The sequence below is a fragment of the Gigantopelta aegis genome, chromosome 3, assembly GCF_016097555.1.
Source record: "Gigantopelta aegis isolate Gae_Host chromosome 3, Gae_host_genome, whole genome shotgun sequence".
NCBI lineage: Eukaryota > Metazoa > Mollusca > Gastropoda > Neomphalida > Peltospiridae > Gigantopelta > Gigantopelta aegis.
This window is the reverse complement of record NC_054701.1, coordinates 52,849,917-52,865,870: the sequence shown is the minus strand read 5'-3', so window position 1 is coordinate 52,865,870 and position 15,954 is coordinate 52,849,917. Positions and strand designations below refer to the sequence as shown.

The following is a 15,954-nucleotide window of genomic DNA, read 5'->3' as shown; positions in this document are numbered from 1 at the left end:
GCGCATCTCCAAAGCTACTGCAAAAACTAGATATCATCCAAAACCAAGCTCTTAGAACAATAGCTAAAGTTGCAGCTAATACTAGCGGCCAAAGCGTAGAAGTTGAATTTAATATTATGCCACTTAAATTCCGCCATAATCTTCAACATCTCAACTACCATCTTAAAATCCATTACCTTAAACTAGATCACCCAGTTCAGGAACTCACTCCCATAATAGCAAAACCAGGGCTAGAATTTAAAACTAATAAAAAACTTAATGATTCATTTGCCACTAGTGTTAGTAAACTTGAAATAGAGGTAGGAATTGACAACACTCCTGTGGCACTATACCAACTCAACCAAACATTTGAATGCCACACTCCATACCTAATTAAAAAAGCTACAGATGAAACCCCCTTTCCACCATTTAAGAAAGTCCTGTTTGAAGCCGCAGCTAATGAAAACTACCCTGAGCATATCCATATCTATACGAATGGCTAAAATCCAGATAACGGTAGGGTTGGCTTCGCAATAGTTGAAGAAAAGATATCCAAACACTCTAAACTAGTTAAATACGCTAGGCTGTCAGATAATCTATCAGTCTATACAGCAGAACTGACAGCCATCCACGAGGCGCTAATTTGGATTAAAAATAAACAATACCCTAAAAGCGTTATCTTCTCAGATAGTCTTAGCTCCATCCAATCACTTCAAACCAACAAATCTACCAGGCCAGATATCCTCGCAGCTATCCATAACAAACTTCAAGAAATAAACCAGCTCAATCTAACAGTAGTATTCGAATGGGTCCCAGCCCATGTAGGTATAATTGGCAATGAAATAGCTCACTATGGAGCCAAAACTGCACTTTTAATCACTAGTACAATTACAGCACTACCTTTAGGAATATCAGAACTAATGTCAAAAGCAAGAAAACACTACATTAATCAATGGCAGGCAGACTGGGACCTATCAACCAATACATGGCACTATAACATCAAGCCACTAGTCAACTCTATCTGACCTAAACATCTAAACACTTATGTGGATAAGCTAATCACTAAATTACACACAGGTAAATATTCACAGCTGAACAGCTGCTCTTTCACCAAACTAAACCCTGACTGTTAATGTGGCACCTGGGAGGATATGAAACACTATCTCCTTGATTGCACACTACATGACAGCCAGAGAAAACTAATGATAGAATCAATAACCGAAGCCAACCACAATAAATCAATTACTCCTAATCTTTTACTTAACCCAGATAAATACCTTAAACTTAAAACCTTCAAAGCAGTACATCAATTCGTCCAGTCCACCAAACCAAAACTACAAGTGCCATGCCACCCGCCTTGCCAGCGTTCGGTTGACGCGGACCCCCAACCCGACCAATCGCAGGCAGGATGGAAAAGTGTGGCACACCCGCTGGGCTCCTGATAGACATAAAGAAAATGATCACAAACCTCCTGCTTGTACGTCTCCCGGAGGGAAGAGCGACCTTATGCACTCGACCGACATGCACTCCCACCCGGGAGACCAACGGAAGGTAGGTGGCGACCCGCAACCAAGATACATAAGTAATAGACTGCCTACTCGTCACACCTGTGACTCTCCGGATGGAAAAGCGACCTTATGCATTCGACCATGAACACTCATTCCAACCCGGGGAGAGAACGGTGTAATGACAAAAGCAAAATATATGTCTAAACAAACTAGCTACAAACTAGTTACAAATTCATTAATAAATCACCAATTACTCAAAACCGCCTGCCTGTACATCCCTTGGATGGAAGAGCGACCTTAAGCACTCGGCGAAACAAGCACTCCAACTCGGGGGTCAACGGCGGGGAGGTAGCGAATAATTGACTAAACCGTTAGATAAAAACTTAATAACAAATTAGCAATCACTCAAAACCACCTGCCTGTACATCCCTTGGATGGAAGAGCGACCGTAAGCACCCGACCAACAAGCACTCCAACCCGGGGGTCAACGGAGGGACGGTAGCGAATGATTAATAAACATTAGTATCTTTATTGTAAATAATCATGTTCGGAAATCGTGGTTTGCAATTGGTATATATCACTCCCAAATGTCCTAGTGGCCCTTAAAATGGCCTTTGGAACACTATCGGGGCTTGATAGCCTCACGAATGCAGAAAAAATATTTCCACATCCCTCTGGTGTTGAAATGGACGCCGTCAGCCAAAAGTCATCTGGATACCATGTAGACAGAGGCACTAGATCACGCCTTATAGCCTTCTTCAACCGCCTATTTACTGCGTTCCTCAATGTATCAAACAAAGCAACAGACATCGGAGCACACCCGCTCCACCCACTCGGACAGCACACGCTGCCGCAGCATGAGTAACCGCTCCACCAGGTCCTTAGGATCAGTATTCGGGCCGATGTCATTTCCTCCCAAATGAACTATAGCCAATGTTGGCTTAAACTGCAACAGCTCCTGTACCAAGTCCTCCGGTATGCGGTCCGACCGCATACCCCCCCCCCCCCCCCCCCGCCAAAAAATTTACAAGTAGCAGGGACACGCATATCACCCCGAGTATGCTCTCCTAGTCGTCTAAACGTAACTGCTACCTAATATAGCTACTCTCCCCATCCTGAACACAGACTAGCAAAATACCAACCCTTTTATCTACCAATATAGGATCAAGATCGCAGTTAAAACCAATTGGACAATCAATTAGCCAATCAACAATGCTAAGCAATCAACCAGAATAATTACCACCTTTTCTTTGCAGCACTCTCATTGGTCCAATCCAGCCAATCACGATCCAGGAACTTCACATGTATATTTCGCACAAACTATGCACTTGCACCATGTACCATCAATAAACTTTCTTATAGCAACAAGGTGAGTCAAATAGGGCACAAACGGGAACCGACAAAGAGACAAAACCCCGGAGCCAGCTCTGCAGCAACCAGATAATATAATAAAGGTACAGTAACTAGATTAATACTTTATATTAAACTATATCTTTCGGGGGCGGGAACCAAAAATAATATATGTTGCAAGGTGAAGCGGATATATACAGTTACAGTTACGAATTAGTAGTATGTGTGTGTATGTCTGAAGTATGTTTGTGAGACAGTCCTGACTGACTCCCTGGCTATGATGAAACTTTATTGATAAACAAAATAAACTATGCTAAAGCACTCTGCTTTTTAACCAATACTCACGCTACAAGGGGAACTCCCTTCAAATTAGATAGCTAGGCTAGTATAACTCTCCCCCCCCCCCCTATTCTTGTATTTCATTACAAATCCCAAGGAGAGGGGGAGGGGGGGAGGTGGCTCCGAAAGGACGTTGGAAAACTAGATTAGGGACATAGGACAGTAGGAACAACCTAACATCAAAATAGGATTCACATACAGATAGCATGCACATCACATCAGTACACAGGATGCATTGACTAATGATAACAATGCATCCACACCCATTTAATGGCCCAGCCCGTACTCTAATAAGGAGCTGGGCAAAAGAATACCAGCTCCGAGTACACATCTGCACTGCACCCAGGGGAAGCTGGACAAAAGAATACCAACCTACCCTACCCAATCCCAAATACTTGCTGCTGGTACTGTACTTGGTGACACAGGAGAGGATCAAAACAACGGCTACAAGAACAACAACAACGTCGGGAACCCCCGGAACAACTGCCTTGCCTACCGGTATCTACACAATTGCACGAGTCTCCCCAAGGTTGTCATGCCACGACCAGAAGTGGTCAGGTCCTTATCAGGGCCCTACGGGCAACCTAGGGAGACAACCAGCATCATAAAGGTCAATAACTAACGAGCTACTTTCGATTCACTAATATCAAAACTTATAGTAGCTCGGCCAATTTCTTTTGACCGACCATTCAAAATTGCCCCAAAATTCCTCAATCAAAACTGCGCACCACTTTCTCTTTGGCATTAACAGCTCCATTCAAAATTCCATAGCACCATCACCACCCCCACCCGCCTGCTACCGATTCGATCGGGCTGCTGGTGCTCCCTTGCAACTGCCAATGCAGGCGGTCCCTCCTCTCTCCTCCCCCCACCTTTCCTGTGCCCATGACAGGCGTGCGCTACAACAGCTTGTTCTGAATGTGCACGTAAAACCCTATGACCTGACCTGACAGCTGTCAAACATTTTAGCGGTAAATATATCTAAACTTTGGAAAACCAAAGTTTAAATTATTATTTTTGTAGGAACATGAATGAGATTAGAATTTACTGTATATGTTTATTTAGATAATTTATTGAGGTATTAGTTTACACCAGTAATAGGAAAGTCGGGTGTACTTCTAGCCTTACACAGCCAAACAGGGGGCAGGTCTTAGTTCGCTGATTCAGCCGGCTCCGCTGATTCAGCACGCTGAATTCAGCGTCGCTGATTTCAGTCGGCTGATTTTGGTTGTTTTAGAACGTGAATACCCTCCCAGTGCGCTGATTCAGCAAGCTGATTTTACCAGCACGGTGAAATTTTCGCTGATTATCAAAAGTTATAAAAAGGCAGCGTTTAACGCTGGCCGTCAGTCTGGCTTTACCCTTACATTAGGTGGGTTGGGTCCCATTTTGTTTATTTTCTAAACTTGTGGGTTTTTAAATAAAGAGTTGGGATTAGACAGCCATTCTCACTAATAAGTAGTATCAATAAACATAATAATTATATTTGGCAATAATAATTAATTAGAAATTTATTATTTAGATATAGGTAGATAGCCTTCAATCATAAATTGAGAGCGCAGAAGTACTATGGTATTTACTGTGAAAAGTTAACATTGAGATAAAGTGTCTTGGACATAGTGATATTATTCTGAGATAGGAATATGTAATCTATCGAGTTAGAAGTACTGAAATAGAAGTTCAAGTGTAGCTTAATATTGCTGAAGTAGTGAAAAGTGAGATAGTTCACTCGGTGTATAAGAGAAGATAGAATAGAAGTAGTGAAGAGTGAGAAGTATTGAAATAGAAGTTAAAGTGTAGTTTAATATATTGCTGAAGTAGTGAAAAGTGAGGTTGTTCACACTGTGTATAAGAGAAGATAGTGTAGAAGTAGTGAAGAGAAGTGAAATATAGTTGAATTAGTTGTGGGTGATGTAGTGCCACCCTAGTGAGTTTATAGTGTTTAAGTGGTAGTTGAGGGTGATGTAGTGCCACCCTAGTGAGTTTATAGTGTTTAAGTGGTAGTTGAGGGTGATGTAGTGCCACCCTAGTGAGTTTATAGTGTTTAAGTGGTAGTTGAGGGTGATGTAGTGCCACCCTAGTGAGTTTATAGTGTTTAAGTGGTAGTTGAGGGTGATGTAGTGCCACCCTGTGTAGTTTATAGTGTCGAAGTGACAGAGTGATGTAGTGCCACTCTGAGTAGAGAAATATAGTAATGAAGTAGTAGGAAGTAGTGTGAGAGAGTATTAGAGATAGTGTAGTGAACTGTAGTATTAAAGATAAAGCAATATATTAAACTAGCACATCTGAAGTTAGAGTATAAGTAAATAGAAATTTAGTTATAATGGAAATAGTTGTGTAGTTGCATAATGTAGTTTAATGATAAAATAGGTAACCTGAATACTACTTACCTTAATGAATACATATAGCTGAGACAATGTTAGTTTTTAGTAACATTTAATGATATTGGTCAATGTGTATGACCTGAAAGTGCTTGTTGATAGCAAATATACAAATAATATAGTGAAGTGCAAGAAGTATTTTATTGAGACTGTTGGAAAACTATTTACCCTTGTTGTTACATAATAAATGATTGAACTTTACAAATTTGTTGTGTCATCTTTGCCTTCTATAGTTATTTGGGAGTTTATTACCAGCCATTAGCAAAACATTCAGACGCTCGGTCGTCACAATACTTATATCAGGTGCGTATCCACGGGGAGTGTTTTGGGGGGGGCGGGGGTCGAAAACCCTGCCTGGTCAAGTAAATTTTATGTTTTTCAATACACGTGTATATTTTTCAGGGGAGCATAACTCCAATCCCCTTATAAACTTCGCTCGCCAGTCTATACCCCCACACCTCAGAAAATTCCTGTTATCTGCTTCTTTATAGTACTGTAAAATGGGCAGACTATTCCTGTTATTTTTATATTATAGTAATAGATCATCATAGTATTAGTTACTAGTACTAAGTACTAAACTAAGTACAGTTTTCAAAGTTTCATTTCAGTGATTGTCATGAATCATATGTAATAAACATAACATCTGGAATAACATTTCAGCGAACTAGGAATACTAGGATTGAAAGTAGGAGTACCAGGAATGAAAGTCCCACAGACTTAAATTCCTAGAAATACAGGTCCCACGGACTTAAATTCCTAGGACTACACGTCCCACAGACTATGATTCCGAGGAATGGAAGACCGATCGGACACAGATTATGAAAACGTTTTTTGGATTGTTACTTATGATCGCCTAATGATATGTTTTTTGCAGTTACCAGATTTTCTCTCTCTCCCCCCCCCCCCCCCCCCATAAATTTGGGCTCCTTTATGAGTTTGGGTATTTTAATGTTTCTTCGTGACGAACGCATGAATATATACCCTACTTTATATCTGTAATTGCATTACATACTTTAAAAAAAAGCAGCAAGATAGTCAATATAACAATCGTTATAGGATTTGTTTTGACATTAACATGCATGTGAATACATTTTAATTTATAAAAGTCTATACTGAAAATATGAAAATGTAGTTTTGAGTCAAAAAGTTGAAAAACAAGATGGAGGAAAACAAAATGGTGGCCATTTGTTATAAAAAATGTAATCGACATCCAAGTCTTATGAAGGACATTATTTTCTGCCATAAATGCAAGAATGTATCGCAGAATACAACACAAATGAGTTCAACATAATGTTGTATGATCCGCCATATCATATCTACATGTATTTGCAATGGGTGGAAATATATCTTACAAAAAGTAGTCTATTTATTAATACATTACAGTATCAAATATTATGCTAAGAGTCTTTTAACATATATGGATATTTAATGAAAAGATTATTTAACAACAGCAGCAACCTTTCTACTACTTTAACACAAACTAGAAACAAAATCAGACAGCATTCATAGGTTATCCATCCATACGAGTCCATCCACTGCTGAAGGTGATGAAAAGCCTAGAGTGGTACATGTAAGCTTGCTTTGTATGGTAATGACATGACACAAGCAGGCTCATCTGCGAACACCACGTTTTGGATATTTCAATTTCCCAAGTAGAACATTTCGTACTTTGTCTCCGCTGTCTACTGTTACAATATATACTTTACAAAATAAGTGTCTAAAACATTCCTATTTGATCCCAGTAACCACCATTTTTTCCAGAATCGTTTAATTTCCATTGAAATTTCATAACATATGAAATAATAGTATTGCATCTCAGAGCATGAAAAGCAACCAAACTCAACATTCTGGTACTAAAAGATGTTTTTTCCAATATTATATTTATAGAAATGGTTTTCAAAACAAAAGTCCAATTATTGTTACATGGATATTTGACATGTGAAAAAAACAAAAACCAACAGGATACCAGTGTCTTACTAACTATGTACAGCAATACTTAGTAAGATAGTTTTGAACAGTATTGCATGAACTATTATTCTGGTATCTGGTGTTACTACTCTACACTGCATCATCCTCGGTGAAACCATCCATTCATTCTGCATTCAATGCAATATTTTTAAAAAGTTTCAAAAAGGAAGTTAACTTCTGTTCAGCATGAGGCATTGCCGTCCTTTTTACGGGTTTGTATATATCTAATTTGTGCATTTAGTTTGGTTAACAGAGATTTGTAGAATAATATGGCAGCACATTTCACTTTTCTCAAACATTTTGTTTCCTTTGTGATTTGGACTTTGAACCAATGCCTGTCCGTCAAAAATCAAGACTGACTTCCTGAGTAATTTTTTTTAGGTACATTTGAATATTGAGTTTGCTTTAGCAATAGGTATTGGTATTTACATCCAGGCCGGCTTTGTATGCTGTAATAGTCTGTGTAAAATGTCTTATTGAACTCAAGGATTGTACTATATTGCAGTTTGGCGCTTTGGGTCTTTTGACCATAAAATTACCACGTAAAAATTCATGAAGGATTTCATGTAGCATCTGATGAGCATCTGCATGATAGACAGTGCACCATCGATTGTAGTTAATGCGATCATACAAATGTATCTATAAAGCCATGGCAACATGTACCAATACAAGTACAGATACTTATCCCAGTGATCGGCAATCAATGTCCTTGTAAACACTGAAACCATTAATCAAAATTTGAAATCAGCATTCTGGTTAGGCCTAATGTTAAATATTGTGAAGTAACTTGTGAAACAGCAATAACAACATATAGTTCTGTATTTCTGTTCTATGAAAATCATTAATTGTCAAAAGATTAAACGTTGGATTGCTTGAGAGGCTAGCTCTCATTTCTCTCATGTATTGTTTACCTGCCAATTCCCGATCAACAGCTACAGGGCCAAATGTCTCTATCCATATTTAATATATACCTGATCTGAACCTTTCCTGTGATGTCAGATAATTTTGGTTCATAGCGATGTGTGAACCTCCCATTATAGGTATAGATGTTGAAAAATGGGCATATATCTGATATTGGTTAACAAAAATAATAATAATATACCAATTGAATATCAATCATGTTGAAGGCAGATCTTTGTCATGTCATTGCGACGTCTGACATGATTTCATAATTTTGCTGATCCAGTTTAGGAGGTTGGATATAAACAAGTCTTTGAAACATAAGCGTCGGAAGAGGCCGGTAACGGGAGGGGGGGGGGGGGGGGGGGGGGGGGGCAAACTGGAGGGATCAGTTATTAAATGTCCGGTTGTGTTTGTAATTGTTACATAATTATACACAAAATATATACTGTGCCAAATAAGTTTAGCAATTACGTACAAGATATGAAATACAGACAACCTGATTGGATGTTGAATTAAGAATATGAGGTAGACCAGTACAGATATAAACTTTTCCAAAAACATATAGATTTTGGCATACATTATTTATTTTTCCCTTTTAACTATTTCAAATACATTTAAAAAAAATACAATTCCCTATTTGAGATCGTAACATTATTCCTCAATTTCGATGCCTGTAAACACATTTGTATCTACATTGTTTGAAAACATAAATGTTTTGTTTTTCTATTATAATATAGGTTTGCTGAATACAAATAAATATGTTGTCCATCTGAAAAACTACATTTAGGGATTTCATAATATTTCATAATATGAACGTCTGTACATTATTATTGTGTCGAAAAAGTGTTGTATCCAAGTATAAAGGCGTGTTTTTGTTTTTGTTATTTTGACTACATAAGTATTATTTTTCAAATGGACATGTTTTTGGATTCAGCATATTTAAATTTGGTTAGAAAAGTATGTTGGATACAATCCTAAAGACATTATCGCACAAAAATAGATAAAAACATAATCTGTGACACTATTATATTTAGATACAATGTATTTTCAACACAATCCTAATTTTGTACACTACCATTTTGTTTTTGTCATTTTGACCCTCTAAACGTAATTTCTCAGACGGCCAACATTTTTTTTTTTTTTTTTTTTTTTTGGGGGGGGGGGGGGGGGGTGGGGGGTGGGGGGGGGGGGGGGGGGGGGGAGAGAATTCAGCACCTCCAAACTAGGTTATAAAAGTATGTTTGATATAATCCTAAACAAATGCCCGTACTTCGATAAATAAGCACGTTTTAAAGAAATGGGACCTGACTAAAATACTCTTCTTACTTCAATATGCTAACTAAAATGTAAGACAATTACGAAAATTCACTCACATGACTGCTTCATGAGTCTATTACATACAAAAATAATTAAGTTGGTACTCAAACTTAAAAATCTTTATGTGACATAGACATTTGAACCACCCTAATCGTAGGAGAATCGTACACTTATCCATCACACTACGAGGGTAGGCTGCCAAAATATCAAAAACAAATTCGTGTCTCTGCAGATTGCACAGTATAACATCCGGACATATATATTAATTTGCCGTACTAGTATGCTGTTACTGTTGTAAAAGGGATTTAAGTCCGGTAGGAATACAAGTCCTAGGAACAAACTACTTAAAAATAAACCATATATGGAAATCTGGTGGGACTATGGCTTCTAAGAAATGTAAGTCCAATAGGACGATTCCCACGGACCTGCGTTTCTTTTACACAGAGACAGGTCAGTCGTGTGTGTGTGTGTGTGTGTGTGTGTGTGTGTGTTTGCAGGTTCGTATTTAGGGGGGATTATGGGGGTTCATCCGAACCCTACCGCAAAAGCTGAGGATCCCCCTGTGAGGCCTATGTTATGTCTTGCTTGGTGTGTTAGTGGTATGTACTGCAGCTTCATATATAACTGATTTAGTGAGGCAGTTTCCCTCAAGTGGGCAATCGTCCTTACTTCTGCAGTTGCATTTGTTCTCTGTTTGCTTGTTTCTGTCTTCGGCGATGATTTTTGCGTTATGGTGTTGTATGATCGTTTTCATGTTCTTCATACAGCTGTAGCTTACTTTGACGTTGTTCTTGTTGAAGAGTTTGTGGTACTTGCTGCCGGTCGGGAAGTGCTTCTTTATTAGCTGTAGGAATGTTTTCCCCACTTTTGACTTTACGTTCTTGCTGTATGGCGGGTTGAACCATGTTATGTTCCTAGATCCATTTTTCTTTTTGGTGCTTGCTCCAGTTTTCATGTCTGATTGATGGAATGCTATCTTCTCTGTATAGTTGCTTGCTTCTAAATCTCTGTTGGCAAAAATGTCTTCGGTTGATGAGAGGAGAGAGATTCTCTTGCTAACAGTTCGTGGGATTTGCTTTGCATGTGGATGATTGGAGTTCCTGTCGATGTACATCGTTTGGTCGTTTGGTTTTCTGTAGGGTTCAATGTTGTATCCAGGTAGTTGGTGATTTTCAAATTGGTCTTCACTGTTATTTTGAGGCCGAGTCCTTGGAAAATCTTTACGAGGGCTTTTCTAATTCGCTCTGATTTGCACCCCGAATGTCTGTTCAATACTGCTAGTCCATCATCCCTGTATATAGGTTGCTGATGTTTGACTCATTCCGTATAGTTTTCAAGATAAAGAGCCCAACAAGCTCACATATCTCGGCGCCATATGGGCTCAAATATACGGGGTAATATTTTTTCGATCTCTGCACAGTGTGCAGATTGCTTCTACAGCCACTGATATTGGCTGGCTTAAAAATCACGACGTTTGGTTGGTTGCTTACCATGGCCCGAACTTCACTTTCATTCATATAATGTTTCCATTCATGAGTCAGATTACACATACGTTATACGATCTACAAAGATTTACAAAAACAAATGGTCTCATTTGTTTCGTAAACATGAAATGGTATATTTTCATAAACAGCGGCTTTAGTAATATATAAAAATAATTATTTTCAAATGCAAATACAATTGTATTATTTTGTATTGTAAACATTTAGGTGTAAAAAGAACGCAGTTATGATATGATGTCACTTACATTACGTCATGTAATGCACGTAATACTATATGACGTAATGGCAGATGGCTTTGTTCTAGACTGCAGAGGAATTTTTACATTAAAAATCAGTTAAAATTGACAATGGGTAATAAAGAGAATAACCCAGGCGCGGATTTAGTGGGGGCCCAAGGGGCCCGGCCCCCCCCCCCCTATTTTTGGGGTCAAGTTATTTTTTTTTTTTAACTATAGCATACACCATGGCTGTTGATACACATTGGCCCAGTTGTTCAAAGCAATGTATATTACTGAAACAACTGTTTCGATATTTCTTCCCATTTACCGGCAGCCGCAGTCAACGGAAAACCAGCCTAATATGGGAAGGAGAGATGACCACTTTAACTTTAAAAAAAAGAAGAGACCAGAGTTTATGAAATTTTGAAGATAACAAAAACAGTATGACAATACCAAAAACATACGTTAATATAGCTATTTTGTTACTCAGATGCGAGGAAATCGCGTTTCAGGCCACTTAAATTTCAAAATTTAGAAATCCTGGATCCGCGCCTGTAACCAACTCGCTACCAAGAGTTACGAATTATCTGTCCCTCGTGTATAAATGTTGTAAAACCCTCGTCAAAGGCTGGGATTTACAACAGTCATTCACTCGGGACTGATAATTCATAATTCCTCGTAGCTCGTTAGTTATTCTCTAAATATTTTATATATATATGTGTATGTAACCAAATTGTCAAAACAATAAATCGGTTGGAAATGCATACATTGCCTTGATAGATTAAAAATGTCATGATACAGATGAATGCATATTTTGCAGATACCAATATTTCTGTGCTACATTTCCATCACTGTCTTCAACCTGGTTGTCACAGTCTTCAATTATCAACATTATACCAGTCTATATAGATACTATATAGTGTCTTCTTCTGTTTCTATTTTTCAACCTATATCAACGGCATTTGGTGTCACTGGGCCATATTCTACATTTCAATCTGGTTGATTGTATGTTGTGTATGTTTTATCAAACGTTTGACTTTGGAAACTTTTTGTGATGACATATTGATGTTCTGATGTATCTTTTTTAGCACCAGAATTTAGCCTTAGCTCTGTTATGACCTGTAAAGTCCGGGCATCTTTGTTCACTTTAACTTAGTGGTTTTTAGGAATATATCCACAAATATTGTTGTCAGACATCTGATAAAAAAATGCTGCCAATCTGAAAGACTTCAAACATATCAGGGTGTTCAATTGGAAGATGGGTTTTGAGCTTAATAAGTTTGTGTGTATGTGCCATAATACAGCTTGTCAGAGCAAAGCACCGCGGAATCACTAAGTGCAATTTTCACATGAGATGCTCGTAGAAAGCTCAGCAAATGCATCTATGTAACTGTGAGGCATCAAAAATGCTGAAAACTCTTCATTTCTGTGGAACAGACATTTGAATAAATCTTTCCAGAGATTGTTTAACTCTGCTAAAACTTGGAAAACTGTTAGGCTGTCAACTTTCATTTGGCACAAGTCTTTTACCATGTTAGGTCTTTTCTTTGGTTGGCGTTTTGCCTAAATAGTAAACTGACCAAGCTAGTCTCATAAGACTTTCAGAGCTTCATAATATACTTGTACATGGTTATACATCTTAACTTTCAAGGACTCACTAATTACGTTTTCAGTAATCTCCTATACCCCTATACCCATGTACAAGCCTTCAAATCACTTGAAATGATGCCTATATCATTAAAAATGATTCCATTCTTAAAATAACAATGACATAGCCGTCGTTATGCCTTTGCAAAGTGATTGATTCATCAGTACGGCAATGGTTTGTAAAGGTAGTTTTATTGTGATATGCTCTGGTTCACAATTGCAGATATAATCGTCGGCTCAGATGGTTCATATTGAATTATTTGGTACTCATACTAATTCGGTCCAACTTTGGATACAATTTTAAACAATAATACCTTTGTAGTCATGGTTATATTACAAAGATAACAATAAATACATGATCAATATGGGTTGTAAATCAATAACGTAGACTTTTAATCGGTTTTAGTCTAATGAGAGATAATTTTAATGGCATCTCACCAACATATAACGTCAAATTCACTTTAAATGCAGGACCTAAGTAGTATTTAACAGCCTAATATAGATGTGTGTACAATAAACCCCCTGAAACAGAACATTTGAGGATGTCATCCTAAACTTCAAGTGAAATTACTGTTGAGAAATGGTGGAAATTGCATTACGTAATATAAAACAAAAGTGTTACTTGAGACTTGAGATAGCTTCTATTACTGGAATTCATATTCCACTAACTTGCTTTTCTCTTATTTTTGTCTCACCCATCCTAATAAATATTTTATGTTTTAGTCACTGTTAACAATTCCATTGAAATATTGCTGTTGAGGAAATAGGGGTAGAGTTATAAAATGTGTAAGTACACAGCAAATCTTGCAACGAAATTTTATTTATAGGATGTATATAATAACTGGATGTCCAAATGAGCTTCTACTGTAATTAGAACATATGAAGAGAATATTTGAGGTGCTGGGCCCAAACTTTGTTACATTTCTAGTGAAAAATAAAACTGTGTGAATTGTATTTTGTAACGTTAGAGAAAAAGTGTTACGTGAGAACCTAGTCCTGAAAGGATTTCAATATTGGTAATATATCTGAATTCTCCAATCTCCAAGTTGTGTATTCCTAAATGCCCTGAGAAATATTTTACAATGTTTTTAATATAATCACCCTTTAGTAATTCTGTAAACATAAACCTGTTGAGGAAATAATTGTGGGTTATAAAAGGTGTAATTACACAGCAAATCCTGCAAGGAAACTTTATTTATAGGATGTAAATAATAACTGGATGTCCAAATGAGCTTATATTGTAATTAAAACATTTAAAGAGAATATCTGAGGTGCTGAGCCTAAACTTTGTGTTAAATTTCTACTGAAAAATAAACCTGTGTGAATTGTATTTTATAACGTTAAAGATTTTTTTTTTATATGAGACCCTAATCCTGAAAGGATTTCAATATTGGTAATATATCTGAATTCTCCAGTCAATTATCTCCCAATCCTTCAAGCTTTGTATTCATAAATGCCCTGACACACAGAAAGCTGTGAGTCCTGCAATGCTATGATAAATTTTCCATCCTTAGGGATGTAGGCCTTGACAAAAATCACTATGAGCATTTGTCCCCCCAGATGGTACCGACCGACCCTTTGGCTCATGGACTAATTGGACCTACATTTCTTAAGAGCCATAGTCCCACCCAGATTTCCATACATGGTTTATTATATAGAGATTCAAATCACCATCTTCCATATTTATGAAACCACATTCTTCGGGCATTTTGGCATAGAAGTTACTTTATCATGCCGGGTACTTCCAAGTATTTCAAAACGTTTTACGGCCAACATGTAGATGCCATTTTGATGATATGATGCATCAGTGACAAAAATGAAATGGAATATCATACATTATGCAATAATTTTTGCTGAAAACGTTTGAGGACTACTACACCTGTACTCTTAACAGGAGATGCGTATGATGGCGGTGATTCGTGATGATATAATGTTTAAGAAAATAATGTTTCGGTTTTCATAAATATGTTCATTATTAAAGCAATAGTACATGTAGTTCTGAAGCATAGGCTACCATTTTTGTAGGGTCAAAGGCTTGTTATTCACGAATTAAACGAAAATGCTCGAATCTTGATAACAATATTTATTCATGTTACCATTACTACCAAACAGCTATATGGGGTTGCAAACGACTCAATACGCATTTGTATATGGATTTTTCAGGTGGAATGTCTCAGGTTAGCACATTTCCCGCGAATATCTCCATCATTTCTGCCCGAATTTGAGGTTTTGTCCCTTCCCCCCCCCCCCCCCCCCCCCCCCCCCCCCCCCCCGTCTCGTACGCGTATGTGTACCTTTTCTGCTACAAACATTACAATAACCAATTAACAATACACTTAAAACCTGTTGTGTGTAATAACAAAAATACAATCTACAAAATAGTCGAAAGTCATTGTTTTAAAATATCAATTTTTTTACTTACAGATGCCTGTAAAACGCGTTTTAGGCTTTCAAGAGATTTCAATTTTTTCTTTAAAACTGCCCATAGGCAAATCAAGAAGATATTTATTACTACACGTAACCCCAATCAAACATATCTACTAAAAGGTAGCCCGATTACTCTGACTGTAAGGGAACTAGACGGATATTTGGACGTTTATGATGCTCTCATTAAAGTCAGAGACCAAGCTATGTAATTTTTTCGTAATCGCTGCCCACCAATCATATGTTTGACATCAAATACCTTTACATCGATCAGTTTCCGAGTTCCTTGATTTAAAAAAAATCACATATTAATCACCAATACACACACTACAGAAAGAAACCCGACAGCACCCACATTCAGCTCAGCTTCGGGAAACTTCGACAGCAGTTTTCTAAGGTCGCTGACCTATATCGTGTC

General features: G+C 37.7%; 1 protein-coding gene across 2 annotated transcripts in view; it reads right to left on the bottom strand.

Annotated features, from left to right (window-relative positions):
• Positions 1-15,954, bottom strand: part of LOC121368231 — a 103,899-nt gene that overhangs the window by 47,823 nt on the left and 40,122 nt on the right. The gene's annotated exons all lie outside the window — the stretch shown is intronic.